Source organism: Stylophora pistillata, chromosome 5 (genome assembly GCF_964205215.1).
Source record: "Stylophora pistillata chromosome 5, jaStyPist1.2, whole genome shotgun sequence".
Taxonomy (NCBI): Eukaryota; Metazoa; Cnidaria; class Anthozoa; order Scleractinia; family Pocilloporidae; genus Stylophora; species Stylophora pistillata.
In genome coordinates, this window is record NC_142523.1 from 25,327,794 (window position 1) to 25,344,878 (window position 17,085).

The 17,085-nt window shown below is 36.9% G+C and overlaps 1 protein-coding gene and 1 long non-coding RNA gene across 2 annotated transcripts in view; both read left to right on the forward strand.

Moving 5' to 3' along the window:
* LOC148731019 (uncharacterized) overlaps positions 1-17,085 on the forward strand; it is a 43,420-nt gene that overhangs the window by 4,603 nt on the left and 21,732 nt on the right. The window lies entirely within an intron of this gene.
* LOC148731020 (uncharacterized) lies at positions 5,737-8,582 on the forward strand. Its single transcript, XR_016001070.1, has 2 exons — positions 5,737-6,281; positions 7,893-8,582. It is a non-coding gene; the product is annotated as an uncharacterized LOC148731020 (long non-coding RNA).

The following is a 17,085-nucleotide window of genomic DNA, read 5'->3' on the forward strand; positions in this document are numbered from 1 at the left end:
TTCACTGAAACATTACAATAATAAGATTGAAAAACAGAATGACATCAGAACTGATGTTTTCGGTTATGAAAATAAGGCATTTCGCCCTCTATATAATTATTTTAAACGAAACATTTGAGAATGAAATGAGCCTACTTATAATTGATAAGTTAAGATAACAAGAGCCATTATGTATTGATAAAAGATTTCAACAAGATGATGAGGCATAAAACCAAGCATAATGAGGAAATACTTTTGCATGTATTATCCACAGTGTTTTAGTAGTGAAGATAATTTATATTAAGTAAACATATGGAGATTGTATTGCTATAAATGGAAAGCAAAATATAAAAATGCCAGAAAAGGGTGAAAAAGTTTTCTTTAAGTCTATACAGACAGATTCCACTTCCATTTTGCATTTATGCTGATTTTGAGGCCACACACAGAACCTTATCAGAAGCATACAAATTGTGGTTATGCTTATAAACTAGTTTGTTGAACATTATGGTGACAAACTTAGTAAACCAGTTCAGTTTTTCAGAAGTGAGAATGCTGTGGAGAAACTTTTGAAACAAATTCTTGAAAACACATGTCTAAAACATTGTGCCCTTATGAAAAACAATATGCACTAAAAACATTTACCAGATGAGGGTAATTTTTACCTGAATTGACCAATCAGAGTGCTTTGTTTGTTTCAGTTTACCGCCGGGTAAAGTTTACCCTAGTGGGCTAAACTTACCATTAGCAGTTCGCTCGTTAGAGCCCTTCTATGGGCTGTATCGACGCTAAATAATTACATTCTTTCGATTGTGCCTTCTTAGAATCGAATTTCGCGATTTGGAGTTGAAAAAGGTGCAAAACCGATCAGCTCATATCTAGGATGGCGCGCTTTTGGATTTGTCGGGATTCGAAAATTGACAGGGCTATGTTTGCAAAGTCATGTTTTTTTTACCTTTATGATAAAATATTGTTGACATGAAGGTGTTTTATTGACAGGTTTTAGGTGACAAGTTTATACAATAGCAAATCAGGCGTGTAATATAATCCTGCAGTAATCCTAGCGCGCGTCTTCTTGACGTTAGCGACCTAGTTAGCATCGAACTTACACCCTCGCGATCGATCATCGGGACGCCACGACAATGTCCACCTTTTCTTTCCGTTCTTAAATAAAATCGATAAAACAGTCAACATTTTGAATTGTAATGTACGATGCACAGCGTTTCACTCGCAAAAAAGGTGACAAATACTAACTATGGACACAATATGTAATCTGTGAACATCTTGGTGCCACGTCACGCGCCAAAGAAACCATGTGCGTTTAGCCATTTCTTCCTTTCTGAGAAACTATTCGAATATTGCAGAGAGTGGTGTCACATTTTACTTCTAATGTAGTCGCAAAACTCTTCGATGTATGCGTGATGGAAACTACTTTTTGAAAATCTTTATTTCCAGATTTTCCGAAGAGTGTTTCTTGCGAATTCGAGAGCGTACTTATTGAACTAAGTAATCTACCCTCACGTATCAAAGTATCAGGCGTGTAATCTAATTAAAGCGTTCTATCCGGCGACTTTAGCAGCGTAACTTGGAAGATCACGATGGATCCTCGAGCCTCCACAAAAATTTCGTTTCCAAAATTCCTTTTCTTTACGAAATCGATAGAACAATCAACAATTTGAACTGTAATGTAGAAAACGTGACACACGTAATCTGTAAACATCTTGCTGTCTCGTCACGCAGCAAAGAAAACATCCGCGTTAAAGTTGACTCTTAGAGGACAAGAGATTTTTATGTGTTTGGCTGCTCTATTATGCGAACAGTTTTTGCCGATTCGCGAGTGGAGTTGCCAAGATATCCTCATGGAAATATTTTTTTCTCAGTGCATTCAGCAGTAGTGAAGTGTTAGTAAAAAATGGTGCCATTCGGAGTAAACGTTCTTTTCTTAACTCAAAAAAAAAAATTTGGGGGGGTTCTGTTGTTGTTTCACAAAAGCCCTTTGAAACTGAACAAGTTGGAAAAATCGTAATTCTCTTTTAAAAAGCCACACCAACCCGTATTATACCGTTAATTTCAAGTCGTTTTATCAGTTTTTCCTTCAAGCTCTGACGCCGGCACCCACTAAAAAAGCGCGATTTTTTAATTCAATATCCACTATTGACGGAAAATGTTGTAATAAATTTACAGCTACACAGACCAGCCACCATTCCTCAGAAATTCCACTACAAAATTTTGTGTAATGGGGAAGGCAACAGGAAGAATTAAGAAAATTTAATATTTTCCGAATAATTTCACAGAAGGGAGCGTAACTTCAGAACGTAGCTGTCCCAGTTTTGCACCGACCGTTTTCCTATTAAGAATGCCGCACACAAGCTTCATCTCACACTTAGAGGAATTTGCTAATTTCCTTTTCAAATTGTGGTCACCTTCGTTCCATTATACTGTTACCACATCACTCAAGTTGACATGTACTAATAGAAACTGGTTTTTCATTGGTACGTGAAACCACGTATAACCACTTATAACATCAAAAAGTTGAGCAAGTCGAGGTTAAGCTTTTCCACGAGCAAGTGGAGAAGCTGTGAGAATTTGCAATTTCAAATTACGCGGTAAAACAGAAATGCGCGCCTCAGGGTTGAAGTATCTCCTTTATAAAGCATACACGCTGGTTAACTCCAAGTGGCTAATTTAGAATTATTCACCAAACGAGCCAGCTCCTTTTTCACTCGTTTGCTCCTTTGTTACCGTTGCCGAGCCAAACGGGCCACTAAAGTAATACGCACTTTTAGAGCGGGGTAGGTTCGTGATTGAGGTCTGAATCGACAAGCTGTAAGCGAGAGAATTAAAAGAAATTTGACGAAGAATGGCGAGAAAAAAATTATTATCGAGAAGGATTAGAGTTAGTGTGTTACGAAGTCATCATGTGCCGGCACCCGACCAGCAACCATATTGAGTTCTGCCGCGTTGTGCTTAAGCTTCTTTAAAGGAAAAGAAAATTGTCGGCCAGAAAATAGAATAAAGGATTGTCACTAGCAAGATGTGTTTCTGCCGAGAGTCTCCTGAGACTCAGCTGGACGCCTTTGCGTTCCCATGGGCGTGTTCGCGCCAAAACTCGTGCAGGTGACATTGCTGTGTGGCATGCGGTTTCGTCTTTGTTTTTGTTTGCTTAACTCTCGCCATTCTGTCTAGAGTTTGTCGTGTAGTTCTTTGCGTAAATAAATCATGCTAACATTGAACGTACTCGTCGTCCTGAATCCTCGTTAAATCGCCGGAACAGGCGGTCTGTTTTTCAAGTTTTTAATTGGAACAACTCCACAACAACTTGTCCGCACCGAATAGGCACGCATCAGTCGGATACGATTAGATCAACCTTAACAAAACAATTTTTCGGATAGCGCATTTCGTAACCTTTCCATCAATAAATATAGTTTACGGTGGTTACGCTTCAAACAGTGCGTTGACAATTTCTTTTGGGAAAGACACCCGCGAAGGTATATTGTTTTCATCAAGATGTTAGATCGGAGACATGCGCAGTCGATTGCGTGTTGTATATCCGGGATGTTTGTGATGACATCACGTAAAATGCACGTGGAAATATCGGTAGTCAGCCGTCCCACTCTGCTCGAACTCAAGGGCACGATAGACGAGATGAGTTTTTAAAATAGATGTCTTTAATTGCTTGTGGAAGTATTCATCAAGGTCTTGAACGGTTTAGTGATGACTCTTAGAGGACACGGGAATATATATAATGACATAATATGTTACTATCACGGTCTGTTTATTGTGAGATTTTAAGCCACTATCCCGGTCGGTATGATAATTTCGTAAATAAAAAAATAAATTATATTTTTTTTTAATATATATAATAAAAAATATTAAATAACTATATTCTTATTGTACGATTTTAAGCCGTTAGTTAACGGCCTAAAATCGTACAATAAACATAACAGACTGAACGAAATTAAGCCGTTAGTTAACGGCCTAAAATCGTACAATAAAGATAACAGACTGAACGAAATTAAGCCGTTAGTTAACGGCCTAAAATCGTACAATAAACATTACAGACTGAACGAAGTTAAGCCGTTAGTTAACGGCCTAAAATCGTACAATAAAGATAACAGACTGAACGAAGTTAAGCCGTTAGTTAACGGCCTAAAATCGTACAATAAAGATAACAGACTGAACGAAATTAAGCCGTTAGTTAACGGCCTAAAATCGTACAATAAAGATAACAGACTGAACGAAATTAAGCCGTTAGTTAACGGCCTAAAATCGTACAATAAACATAACAGACTGAACGAAATTAAGCCGTTAGTTAACGGCCTAAAATCGTACAATAAACATAACAGACTGAACGAAGTTAAGCCGTTATTTAACGGCCTAAAATCGTACAATAAACATAACAGACTGAACGAAATTAAGCCGTTAGTTAACGGCCTCAAATCGTACAATAAACATAACAGACTGAACGAAATTAAGCCGTTAGTTAACGGCCTCAAATCGTACAATAAAGATAACAGACTGAACGAAATTAAGCCGTTACCCTTACCAAATCTACATATATGTGACATATATGTGACATAGGTTCAATTGTTGCACATATATGTCACATATATGTGCATATATGTGACATATAGTTAAAATGCTACAGTCATTTCTACATATATGTTACATATGTCTGCATATATGCGACATATATGAAAATTGGCGAGGATGAAAACGTATATGTAACATGTATGCAAGTTTGCACATATATGTAGCATTTATGTTTGCTCATATTTATCGATATAGCCTTGCATGGACTGATACAGTAAATTGAGGAGTCCCTAATTCCATTGTAGGGTTCAAATATTACATGATGCAGTGCTGTTTTCATTTTTATTACACTGTATGAATAATAAACTTAAAATGGAAAAGTGCTTATATCAATCTCTATAAGCACATTATATATACTCATGCATGCAGATCTGATTGTGAACTATTAAATATTTAACATTTTGCCAATCCTACTTAAATGATAACGTCAGCTTTTACAATCGTAACAGTGGCCAATTTACCATTTCAACTTTGTTGATATAATCAAATTATTTCATTGCCCCTACTGACGCAGCCCCAAACAGTTTCTTTTAGAAACTATCAGCCTCTACTTAAACGATAGCTTGCATGTATCCTGCTTGAACCTTTCTCTCAAATGAATTAATGCAATCCAAGTTTTTGGTGAAGCTAGGCTGGGTTATTTATGCTGTCATCATAACAAAATTGCTTAAATTATTTGATAAAAAGTGAGATTCTTCTGAACTACAAATACCAAAGAGAAATACCTGAATTTCGGTGCCACTAATTCTTTAAATACATGTAGCTACAACAGGCAAACCATATAGCAAGGATAAGCTCGGATGGTGTGGGTCTCATGGCTTGTGTACAGCTTTACCTTATGGCCCATGCATGTATCAAGTCTGCAAAGTACTTTTTAAGAGCATTCAATGAGCTGACACACTTAATTGTTAAGTAATCCAGGAATACAGTGCAAATTAATCTAAGCAATTACACCTAAAAGACAATTTCCATTTAGATTGCGAGCAACCACCAAAGTAAGGATCAAAAGAACGCTCTCAGACAGTTTAAGTAGTGAACCTGGGTACACAAAGGGATCCTTAAAAATTTCTGTTTGATCGGAGATGTTGCCACCAACTGATTTCTCTTCATCATCTGAAAAGCTTTCACGATAGCTTCTTCCATCACCTTCAGAGACACCGCTCCAAAATATCATCGCTGTTGTCTTCAGGCGAAGACATTCCTTGATGTTCCGGAGATGAAGGCAATGACATATCTGACATAGTCTCCGACATACTCAAGTCCGCATTAATTGTCATCACGGTCATCTGAATACTCTGATTTGCGATTTCCTAGCGAAACATTCCCACTTTCCTCGGGAGTTTGCTCATCTTCATCTGAGGTAAGTTGTACCGTTTTATCCTGCTGTCGATAAAAAGTGCTTTTGGGTTTTTGAAGGGATACTTCTCTTCGATGAATGTTGTGGCCATCTCGCCTTCTTAACGTTCCACCATTTTACATGGCATATAAAGCGCATGCCCTCTCATCACGAAAGACCACAATGCCTGAGGGCACGCATCACGTGGTAATATTCATGTGACTAGACAAGAGCGTCGACAAGAGCGGGAGTTTTTGAGTTGCAAGTGCCGAAGCATTGTTTCATCGGATAAATTTCGCTAGTGTTCTCCCATTTTGGACAACTTTTCTCATAATGAGAGAAACAAAGGCGCCTTCTCGCTTCGCTAACGGCTTTGGTAAGTCATGCAAAGTTAACTGCGTTATATGGATAGTTGTCTTAGCTGCGAATAAATGCTTTCCGCTGTACCTTGGTTCCAGAGGAATTTTGTTTGAAAGCTAGGCCGATTGCGGATTCAACTTTGCCATAAAGATTCGCTACCTTCGGCATGTTTTGAGAGCGTGAAATTTCGGGTCATCCTCGGTGTAAAAACCTGATGTGGTTTTCTTTGTGTCATGAGGAATTGTTTTGCTGTACGCTTTTGTTTTTAATGTTTTGTTGTCTTTGTTTTACGTCACTCGTGAGCTTTACAGGTTTTTACACCGAGGATGAGCCGAAATTTCCGTTTGTTTTCATTGATGTCAATACAGAGGCCACTAAATAACAAAGGACAGTACAGTGTTTGCTTTTCCATGCTGCAATAGATCTTTTCGCGGTAAAAGGAGGGCAGCATGGTCGAGTGGTCAGCGTGTCAGGCTTGCAATCTGTCGCTCCTGGGTTCAAGTCCCGCCTTGGCGACTTCTTGGATTAGCCCCGAATTTCAAATCCTCGGCCATGCTTGAAATATAGCTAACTGGTTTGCCTTCGGCCAGTTGGGATTCTTAACAACGTTATTTTCAATTTGAATTATTTGTTTAAGTTGTTTCGTGGAAAACCTGTAAACTAGCTTCTAGCTAAGTGTTTCTCCACGTTACACTGTTTATTATTATAAAACTGTTTATTAAAATCCGCCATTTTGGAAACGGGGCAAACAGAGCGAGAAGTGTTTGTACGCAATGTCAAAAAACGTCTGTAATATAAAAATCTGGACAAGACTTCCGTATTATATCCCCATACTTGATTATGCATTCAATTCTTGGATAAAGGAAAGCAGAGGAAAAACAACGTATTTCCTTTGGGACTACAGCTTTGTTTTTGATTGGTAGGGGGTTATACAAAAATCTTTCCAAAATCTGCACAAACGTTGAATGGTGAGGGTAATATGGAGGCCCAAGCATTTCTCTATTTAAAATTGAGGGGGATATATAAAGGTAAGCTGAAAAGTGGGTGATCGTGTTTTTAATTTTCCTTACATCTGTCTGTAAACCCCGCAAATTTTTCAAGGTCAGGGAAGAGTTACTGGGGAATTTTGCAAAAAGTCAAGGAAAATCTTAGTTCTCGTCAAAGTCAGTGAAAAGTAGGGGAATGTTGATTTGAGGGTTCCACAGAGGTTTGTGAAGTAGTCGATCAAGTGTAGCAAATCGAATAGAAAGCTTAAAAGCGATGGAGAAGTGTATCATAGAACAATAGAACTATGCTATTCCGAGAAATTTCGTAAATCGTTCCCTGCATGTCTTTAGCCTTAGCCATTTTATATTTGAGTTGTGCACCCCAAGGAAATAAAACAAACCATCAAACCCTGCTTAACTCTGTGCTAATAATATTTTGTGCACTGCGCTTTCGATAACTTGGTAATTAATTTAATTCAAGGTCAGTGAAAAATGTTTTGAGGTCAGTGAAAAGTCAGAGAAAAGTCAGGGAATTTTTTGGGTTCCAATGAGTGGCAACCTTTTGTTAGTATTACTATATTTAAGATATATCACAAACTAATCTATGATTCTAAGTATATATCTTGCTTCTCAATTGACAGCATTTGTATAGTCCCAATTCAAGAACTCAAAAGTGGCCCTTGTGCAAAAAGCCATCCAGGACACGTGCACAGGATGCCACAGAGGAATTTCAAAAAGGAAAGAATGTTGACACTATATCGTTAGCATGCACTTGCGTTTTATGACCCTTAATCTTGTCCAATACATTCCATTGAAGTTCATGCACTCATCAGTAACCTATATGGGCAATAGACTTATCATTTTCTCAGTTGAATGCCTGGTTTATTGTTTGATGGGTTCTGAGTTAATGTTTTTGAATGTTGCATATTTGCGGGACCATCCATTGAGGGAGATTGTTATCTGCTTTTTTTTATCTATAATGCCCTTGAAAATAGAAAAAAACTTGATTGTGGCAATTGATGTGCTTTAACTCAAGAGAAGTTTCTCCAACTGACCTGTAATTTACCAAGTACATGTCACTGGTGTACATGTTGTGGTTCAGTTTTATCCTAGGTTCAATTTTTATTTTCGTTTGTATTAATTAAACTCTATCATTATTGCATATAGCCATATATCCAACAACAAATGGAAATAAAATTTGCCTGTAGGATAAAACTGAAATACATCACTTTGATGCGGTACGTTGTAATTCAGGCCATTTTATTGATGTAAACGCTCATTCACTTTGTTTAAGGAGGAATACAAAATATATGCTTTGTTTGCCACAACCATATATGTCTATGAGCATTTTCTTGCTTTACATTTGGGTACAGCTTTTCATTTGCATATACAGGCTGTTGATGTTTTATATAACTGTTTAATATGAAAAAAGATTGGCTCATACAATTTAGAAGAACTGCAGAAATGTAATGGTCAAGAGGCCAACTCCAATGTAGCTTTGTTGGTTTATTAGCTTGACGTTTGGACCATCTCAGTCTTCCTCAGGAGCATACTAATTACAATAAGATTAGTATGTGATTAGTATGTAATTAGTATGCTCCTGAGGAAGACCGAGACGGTCGAAACGTTGGGCTAATAAACCAATAAAGCTACATTGGAGTTGGCCTCTTGACCATTACATTTCTGCTTTTATTTACGTTATTTCAAGAGCCCACGATCGCTTCAGTGATCCTCCAGGCAGCGCGTTTGAGACTGATCAGCATTGTTTGTGGGACCCCTTACAAGCTTCTACTTATATATATATATATATATGTATATATATATATATACAATTATTTAGGAAAATAAAAATTAAAACTTTGCACGAAGTTTTAGTGCGAAGTTTTAATTTTTATTTTCTTAAATAATTGTTTACAAAGCTCCATGATTCAAGGATAAGGTTTTTTACGTTTATATATATATATATGAGTTCTATTTTCTTTACATATTAACAGGTTTCGCAAAGCCATGCCTTACAGAAATATATGATTTTGTGATCTCAATTAAGGACTGTGGTTATTCTTTATTGACTGCAATTGTTTTTGGCTAGCTATTATCAACTATAATACATCTATGCATTTAGGTTGACCTGCATATGCATGCCCTCACCAAATCTACATATATGTGACATACATGTTACACATGTGTGCCACATATATGTGGCATATATGTGCAACGATTGAACTTATGTAACATATATGTCACATATATGTAGATTTGGTAAGGGTGCATTTGTGGTTCCCAGGTTCCACATATATGTTACATATATGTTACATATATATGTCACATATATGTGATATATATGCAACATGAGTGCCAAATTCCTACATATGCCACATTTATGTTACACATATGTGGCATATATTTGACATATATGCCACATATATGTGACATATATGCCACATATATGTGGCATACATATGTAACATATATATGTCACATATATGTAGATTTGGTAAGGGTAGTTAACGGCCTAAAATCGTACAATAAACATAACAGACTGAACGAAATTAAGCCGTTAGTTAACGGCCTAAAATCGTACAATAAACATAACAGACTGAACGAAATTAAGCCGTTAGTTAACGGCCTAAAATCGTACAATAAACATAACAGACTGAACGAAATTAAGCCGTTAGTTAACGGCCTAAAATTGTACAATAAACATAACAGACTGAACGAAATTAAGCCGTTAGTTAACGGCCTAAAATCGTACAATAAACATTACAGACTGAACGAAGTTAAGCCGTTAGTTAACGGCCTAAAATCGTACAATAAAGATAACAGACTGAACGAAATTAAGCCGTTAGTTAACGGCCTAAAATCGTACAATAAACATAACAGACTGAACGAAGTTAAGCCGTTAGTTAACGGCCTAAAATCGTACAATAAACATAACAGACTAAACGAAATTAAGCCGTTAGTTAACGGCCTAAAATCGTACAATAAACATAACAGACTGAACGAAATTAAGCCGTTAGTTAACGGCCTAATATCGTACAATAAACATAACAGACTGAACGAAATTAAGCCGTTAGGTAACGGCCCAAAATCGTACAATAAACATAACAGACGGAACGAAATTAATTAAGCAGCGCAATTTGAAGCAGTCATGATGTAAAATGGTGGCTCTGATTTCGATTTGTTAGCACAGGGTAAGATATTAGCTTAAGGAGGGGGGCTTTGGGATTTTCGGTTTTGCGGTTTTCACTGTTTGTTGGATCGTTTTTTAGGCTTTTGGGCCAAAAAGGTTCGGTTGTTCGGTTTTGATGTTCAGAGCGGTTAACGGATTTTACGTGTTTTTGCATTCGGTTTTCACGAAAACTCTGAGGCGGTTGTCGGTTTTTCCTTTTTGACCCCTCTTAACGGTGAAAATGTAGCGCTTTCGTCAGGTTTACATGGGTTTTCGGTTTTGCTGCTTTTTCCGTCGGTTTTCCGGTTTTGGAGGTTTTTTCCTCCGGTTTTGAGGTTTCCCAGAGGCCCCAGTGCCCCCCTCCTTACCCAACCTCATCAAATTTTCAACTAATGAGGGTCTTCCTTGGTGTCTTTTTGACCTGAGAGCCAAAAAAACGCAGACACTGACGAATACTGACTTAAGTTTATGAGATTAATGGAAGGAAAAAAAGCCGTTAGACGACTATGAAATGTCATCACTCAATTAAAGAAAATAGCGAAGGGACAACGCGCCAATTCCGCTCCGCTTTGCATGATATATTGCAAAAACGATTGCGTGTGTTTCATCGGGGTTTCCGAACACGGGAAAACCCCGATGAAACACGAAGCACACTACGATTTTTTGAAATTGCTTTTCAATCGTGCATCATTAGCCAAGATTTTGGCAGCGTAAGCGGAATTGTTGTTTTTCAGTAATTATTGGCCTTTGTTGTCAAATATTTTAGCAGTGTCACAAGTCCCTGGGGAACGTCACAGGGTATGACATTTTAGCAAGCCCTAGGGTTTGATATTTCATCAAAGTACAGTGGAAAACCTTCTGTCCATTGTTTCATCGGGGATTCTAAACGCACAGATGTGGCCAAATTGGCGTATCGTGATTGGTTTGTAACTTGATGATATATTAATGATTTGAGAAACTGCTGTCACGCATTTCCGTAAATAAATATCCACGAAAGTCGCCCTAATAAAGCTTCAGCGTGCGCTATTTTACGCTTGAAATTGATTTCTGAAGTGGGTTTTCGGTGGTCCTAGATGGGTGTTGTCGATGGTTTTAGGTCATTTCTACTTTTATTACTTACGTAACGTCGTTCAGTCTGTTATGTTTATTGTACGATTTTAGGCCGTTAACTAACGGCTTAATCTCGTTGAGTCTGTAATGTTTATTGTACGATTTTAGGCCGTTAATTAACGGCTTAATTTCGTTCAGTCTGTTATGTTTATTGTACGATTTTAGGCCGTTAACTAACGGCTTAATTTCGTTCACTCTGTAATGTTTATTGTACGATTTTAGGCCGTTAACTAACGGCTTAATTTCCTACAGTCTGCTATATTTGTTCTACGATTTTAGGTCGTTAACTAACGGCTTAATTTCGTTCAGTCTGTTATATTTATTGTGCGATTTTAGGCCGTTAACTAACGGCTTAATTTCATTCAGTCTGTTATCTTTATTGTACGATTTTAGGCCGTTAACTAACGGCTTAATTTCGTTCAGTCTGTAATGTTTATTGTACGATTTTAGGCCGTTAACTAACGGCTTAATTTCCTGCAGTCTGTAATGTTTATTGTACGATTTTAGGCCGTTAACTAACGGCTTAATTTCGTTCAGTCTGTTATTTTTATTGTACGATTTTAGGCCGTTAACTAACGGCTTAATTTCGTTCAGTCTGTTATGTTTATTGTACGATTTTAGGCCGTTAACTAACGGCTTAATTTCATTCAGTCTGTTATCTTTATTGTACGATTTTAGGCCGTTAACTAACGGCTTAATTTCCTTCAGTCTGTTATGTTTATTGTACGATTTTAGGCCGTTAACTAACGGCTTAATTTCGTTCAGTCTGTTATTTTATTGTACGATTTTAGGCCGTTAACTAACGGCTTAATTTCGTTCAGTCTGTAATGTTTATTGTACGATTTTAGGCCGTTAACTAACGGCTTAATTCCCTACAGTCTGTAATGTTTATTGTACGATTTTAGGCCGTTAACTAACGGCTTAATTTCCTACAGTCTGTTATATTTATTGTACGATTTTAGGCCGTTAACTAACGGCTTAATTTCGTTCAGTCTGTTATGTTTATTGTACGATTTTAGGCCGTTAACTAACGGCTTAATTTCGTTCAGTCTGTTATGTTTATTGTACGATTTTAGGCCGTTAACTAACGGCTTAATTTCATTCAGTCTGTTATCTTTATTGTACGATTTTAGGCCGTTAACTAACGGCTTAATTTCCTTCAGTCTGTTATGTTTATTGTACGATTTTAGGCCGTTAACTAACGGCTTAATTTCGTTCAGTCTGTTATTTTATTGTACGATTTTAGGCCGTTAACTAACGGCTTAATTTCGTTCAGTCTGTTATGTTTATTGTACGATTTTAGGCCGTTAACTAACGGCTTAATTTCGTTCAGTCTGTTATGTTTATTGTACGATTTTAGGTCGTTAACTAACGGCGTAATTTCGTTCAGTCTGTATGTTTCTTGTACGATTTTAGGCCGTTAACTAACGGCTTAATTTCGTTCAGTCTGTTATTTTATTGTACGATTTTAGGCCGTTAACTAACGGCTTCATTTCGTTCAGTCTGTTATGTTTATTGTACGATTTTAGGCCGTTAACTAACGGCTTAATTTCGTTCAGTCTGTTATGTTTATTGTACGATTTTAGGCCGTTAACTAACGGCTTAATTGCGTTCAGTCTGTATGTTTATTGTACGATTTTAGGCCGGTAACTAACGGCTTAATTTCCTACAGTCTATTATCTTTATTGTACGATTTTAGGCCGTTAACTAACGGCTTAATTTCGTTCAGTCTGTTATGTTTATTGTACGATTTTAGGCCGTTGACTAACGGCTTAATTTCGTTCAGTCTGTTATGTTTATTGTACGATTTTAGGCCGTTAACTAACGGCTTACTTTCCTTCAGTCTGTATGTTTATTGTACGATTTTAGGCCGTTAACTAACGGCTTAATTTCCTTCAGTCTGTTTATTGGGAGATTTTAAGCCGTTAGTTAACGGCTTAAAATCGTACAATATACAGACTGAGTTAGTGGCCTAAAATCTCTCAATAAACAGACCGAGATAGTCGCTTAATAAGCCGTTATCTGATCGCCCTATTATTTCGACTATTGTCCGAGCAGTCAACAAAAGGAAGTAAAAAACGATGGCAATCAGAAAATGCCGTACACGCTCGTCACCTCGCTCTCCTATATGACATTTTATAACTAGAATAATTCCAGAACTTAAAAATGGTTTAGGCTACAGTGACAAGCTTGAGATGTTTGTTGATTTCTCTTTCGTGGAATCAACAAACATCTCAGCAGGTTTCAGAGCGTGACGTGGCACCAAGATGGTTAAAGATTACGTGTCACCAAGATGGTTAAAGATTACATGTGTCACGGAGGGCGCTTTCCATTTGACCAAATTTTTCGAGATTTCCGGTCAGAAATCGAATAGAACGGGAAAAGTTCCAAGATAAGTTTTCGAAAATTTAGGAATACGTTTTGAGTGTACCCTCTTAGATACGGTCGGACGCGTTCCATTCGGCCAGCGAAAATACCGACATTTTGAACCCGTGATTTTTGTTGAATGGAAAGCGACCCTTGTCACCTAAAACCTGTCAAAAAAACACCTTCATGTCAACAATATTTTATCATAAAGGTAAAACAAACATGACTTTGCAAACATAGCCGTGTCAATTTTCGAATCCCGACAAATCCAAAAGCGCGCCATCCCAGATATAAGCTGATCGGTTTTGCACCTTTTTCAACTCCAAATCGCGAAATTCGATTCTAAGAAGGTACAATCGAAAGAATGTAATTATTTTGCGTCGATACAGCCCATAGAAGGATCGTGCACATATACGTTTCATAGCCGCAGTTCATATATATGTATTTCATATATATTTGTTGTTTGATTTATCATCTACGGGTTTATGTCGAATTAATTTGATGGCCTGCTTCCAGTTGGCTTGTTAGCTCAATTGGTAGAGCGCTGCACTAGTATCGCAGAGGTCAGTGGTTCGAATCCCGTACAGGCCTGAATTTTTTTCAGGTCTGATTTTCACTATTGCTTAAACAGTGCTTTACTGCGAAGGATCGTGCACATATGCGTAAATTTAATTACCCGAAGACAGTTTCAAATACGCAAGACAAAAGTTCAAGAAAGATGAAAAATACAAACTTATGAAACAAAAAGGTGTTTATTCTTATGACTACAGGGACAGCTTTGAAAATTTTGAAGAAACACAGCTGCCACCAAAAGAAGAATTTTACTGTCAGTTAATTCTGACTGGTGAGCAGATAACATGAAGAATATGAACATGCTCAAAATGTTTGAAAGACATTGAAATTGAAAAATTTGGGTGAATATCACAATTATTTGTATCTGCAATTAGTGATGCATTGTTGTTGGCTGATGTGTTTGAAAATTTCAGAAAGACATGTTTGCAATTATATAAACTTCAGATTTGAACAAAATTAATATACAAATTATGAAAACAGCTCAGCAAAAACCACAGACATGAGAAAAGCAATCAAACAAACTGTCAGAAATTATAATGATTAAATAATTGAATCACAGTTTGCAAGCAGACAGTTTCTCAAACCTGTTATAGAAAGTAAGACAGAATTGAAAAAGTCAGTTGATGAAAAACAAGACAGATTGATTCATTTGGTGAATTAAAGGAAAATCAGTTTGCAGTAAGAAAAGGTCTCAATGATATTACAGAAATGAACCGAGACATTATTACTTTAAACAGAGAACTACCTAGTAAAATAATGCCAGAGATCGAACCACCACGTACCTATTAACATTTATAATGTTGATGAAGGGTTGTCTACACAAGACACTGAAGTGCTCGGTGACCCTTTGATTTTCCAAATCAAGAGAAATTCAAGAAGCTTTTCCACTAGCTTCCATCAGAATTATTAAGTGCAACTCCAGAAGATGTTAAAAGAACAAAAAAGATTCTCCTCTTTTGGAGTTTTATGACTCAATTATTAAATCATATTAAAATTACAGAGATTCATTAGATATTCTAATTCATAAAAGGTGATAAGATGAAAGTCGATCAAGAAAGGAAAAGGAATGGAGAGTTACAAACAGAAGAAAAGAAATGCTTATAAAATAGATAATGGACAATTATTATGGTAAATTGATGATAAATGTTCCAAGATTGATGAATGAGATGGTTATTGAAGTACAAAAAGGTGGGCAGATTATTTATAAAGGTTAAAAGCCAATAAGAGTTTGATTGATTTAATTATGAAAAGAGGAAATTTATGTAGTGCTAAAGCTATTAAAATATTCAAAAATCTCAATACTATTGCAAATAATTATGCCAAAACACAGAGGCAGTGGAAAACAATCTCTTGCTGATTCAAAAGTATTCAATACAACACCAAAAGATTTGATTCAAAAGATTGAAACTTCTTACAGGTACTAGACTTGCAGGACACAATAATATTCAACTCAGAAATGAAGCATACTACAGTAGCAAATGTTTGACCATCTCATCAAACTCAAAGTAATTGATAAAAATGAATACAATGAATAATATTCATTGAACAGATATAATATTCATTATTAAAAACTGGAGCATTGAATAATGCAATTCAAGCCTCTTTATTGGCTTAGCCATTACGGTATATAAGCCAGTCTATAGGCATATGCATGAAGGACGCGTATAGAACAAAGTCATCAGTATGTATGAGCTGGCTCATTGTTTTTTCTATTGCTTATATTTTATTGTTTTTTTAATGGCCTGGCATTCTAAATTTAGTTGAAAGATCAAATTAACGTGGCGCATCGGCATGTGGCGGACGCGAACTGCTAATCTTCAAAACAGTCTTGTCGCGAGAAATAGTCTTGGGTGGAATGTTGGGTAACATGATGACTTTTTTCGGCGTCATAATGTCTCCCGATGTGACAAGATCAGATTTCAAGTTCGAACGTATACTAATTTGTGGAACACGTGAACTGGTTCTGTCCTGGTGTACCGGTTCACAAGGGAATTACCATTGTTCTTTCTTTGTTTAGGAGTTATCGGTTAGCTATTTAACAAATGGTAAACACCACAGCGTACACTATTGAGTTATGGATGCACGCGGGAGTGCTTAGCAAACCTCCCAAGTGCATCCATAACTCAATAGTGTACGGTGTGGTGTTTACCATTTGTTTTATAACATAACATTGATACATTGTAGCTAAAGAGTTCCCTTTTATTTAACAAATCTTACGTGACCAGAAAAAACAAGCGCGCGCGGGAAAATAGTCTTTGCATTTGCTCACGTCAGCAGCGTACACCCATGGGCAAATGGGGGACGCTAAATTGACCAATCAGAGCGCGCGCTTTACTTTGGTTATGTTATAATGTGTATTGTTTGGTCTTTTGTATTGGCTCTTGTGAACCGGTACACGAGGACAGAACCCGTGCACTTGAAAAAATGTTTTTATCAGGTCTCTTTCAGCGCAGAAGCGATACTGTTTTTACAGCCGGCCGAATACTAAACGGACAACTTTGGCCATTCTAACGGACGACTGTAAGCTTAAGATTTTTCTCAACGGATTTATGCAAAAGCCGTTCAAAGAGATGACGATTTTTTTTCTGAACGGATGGACAATTTTTCTGAATGGA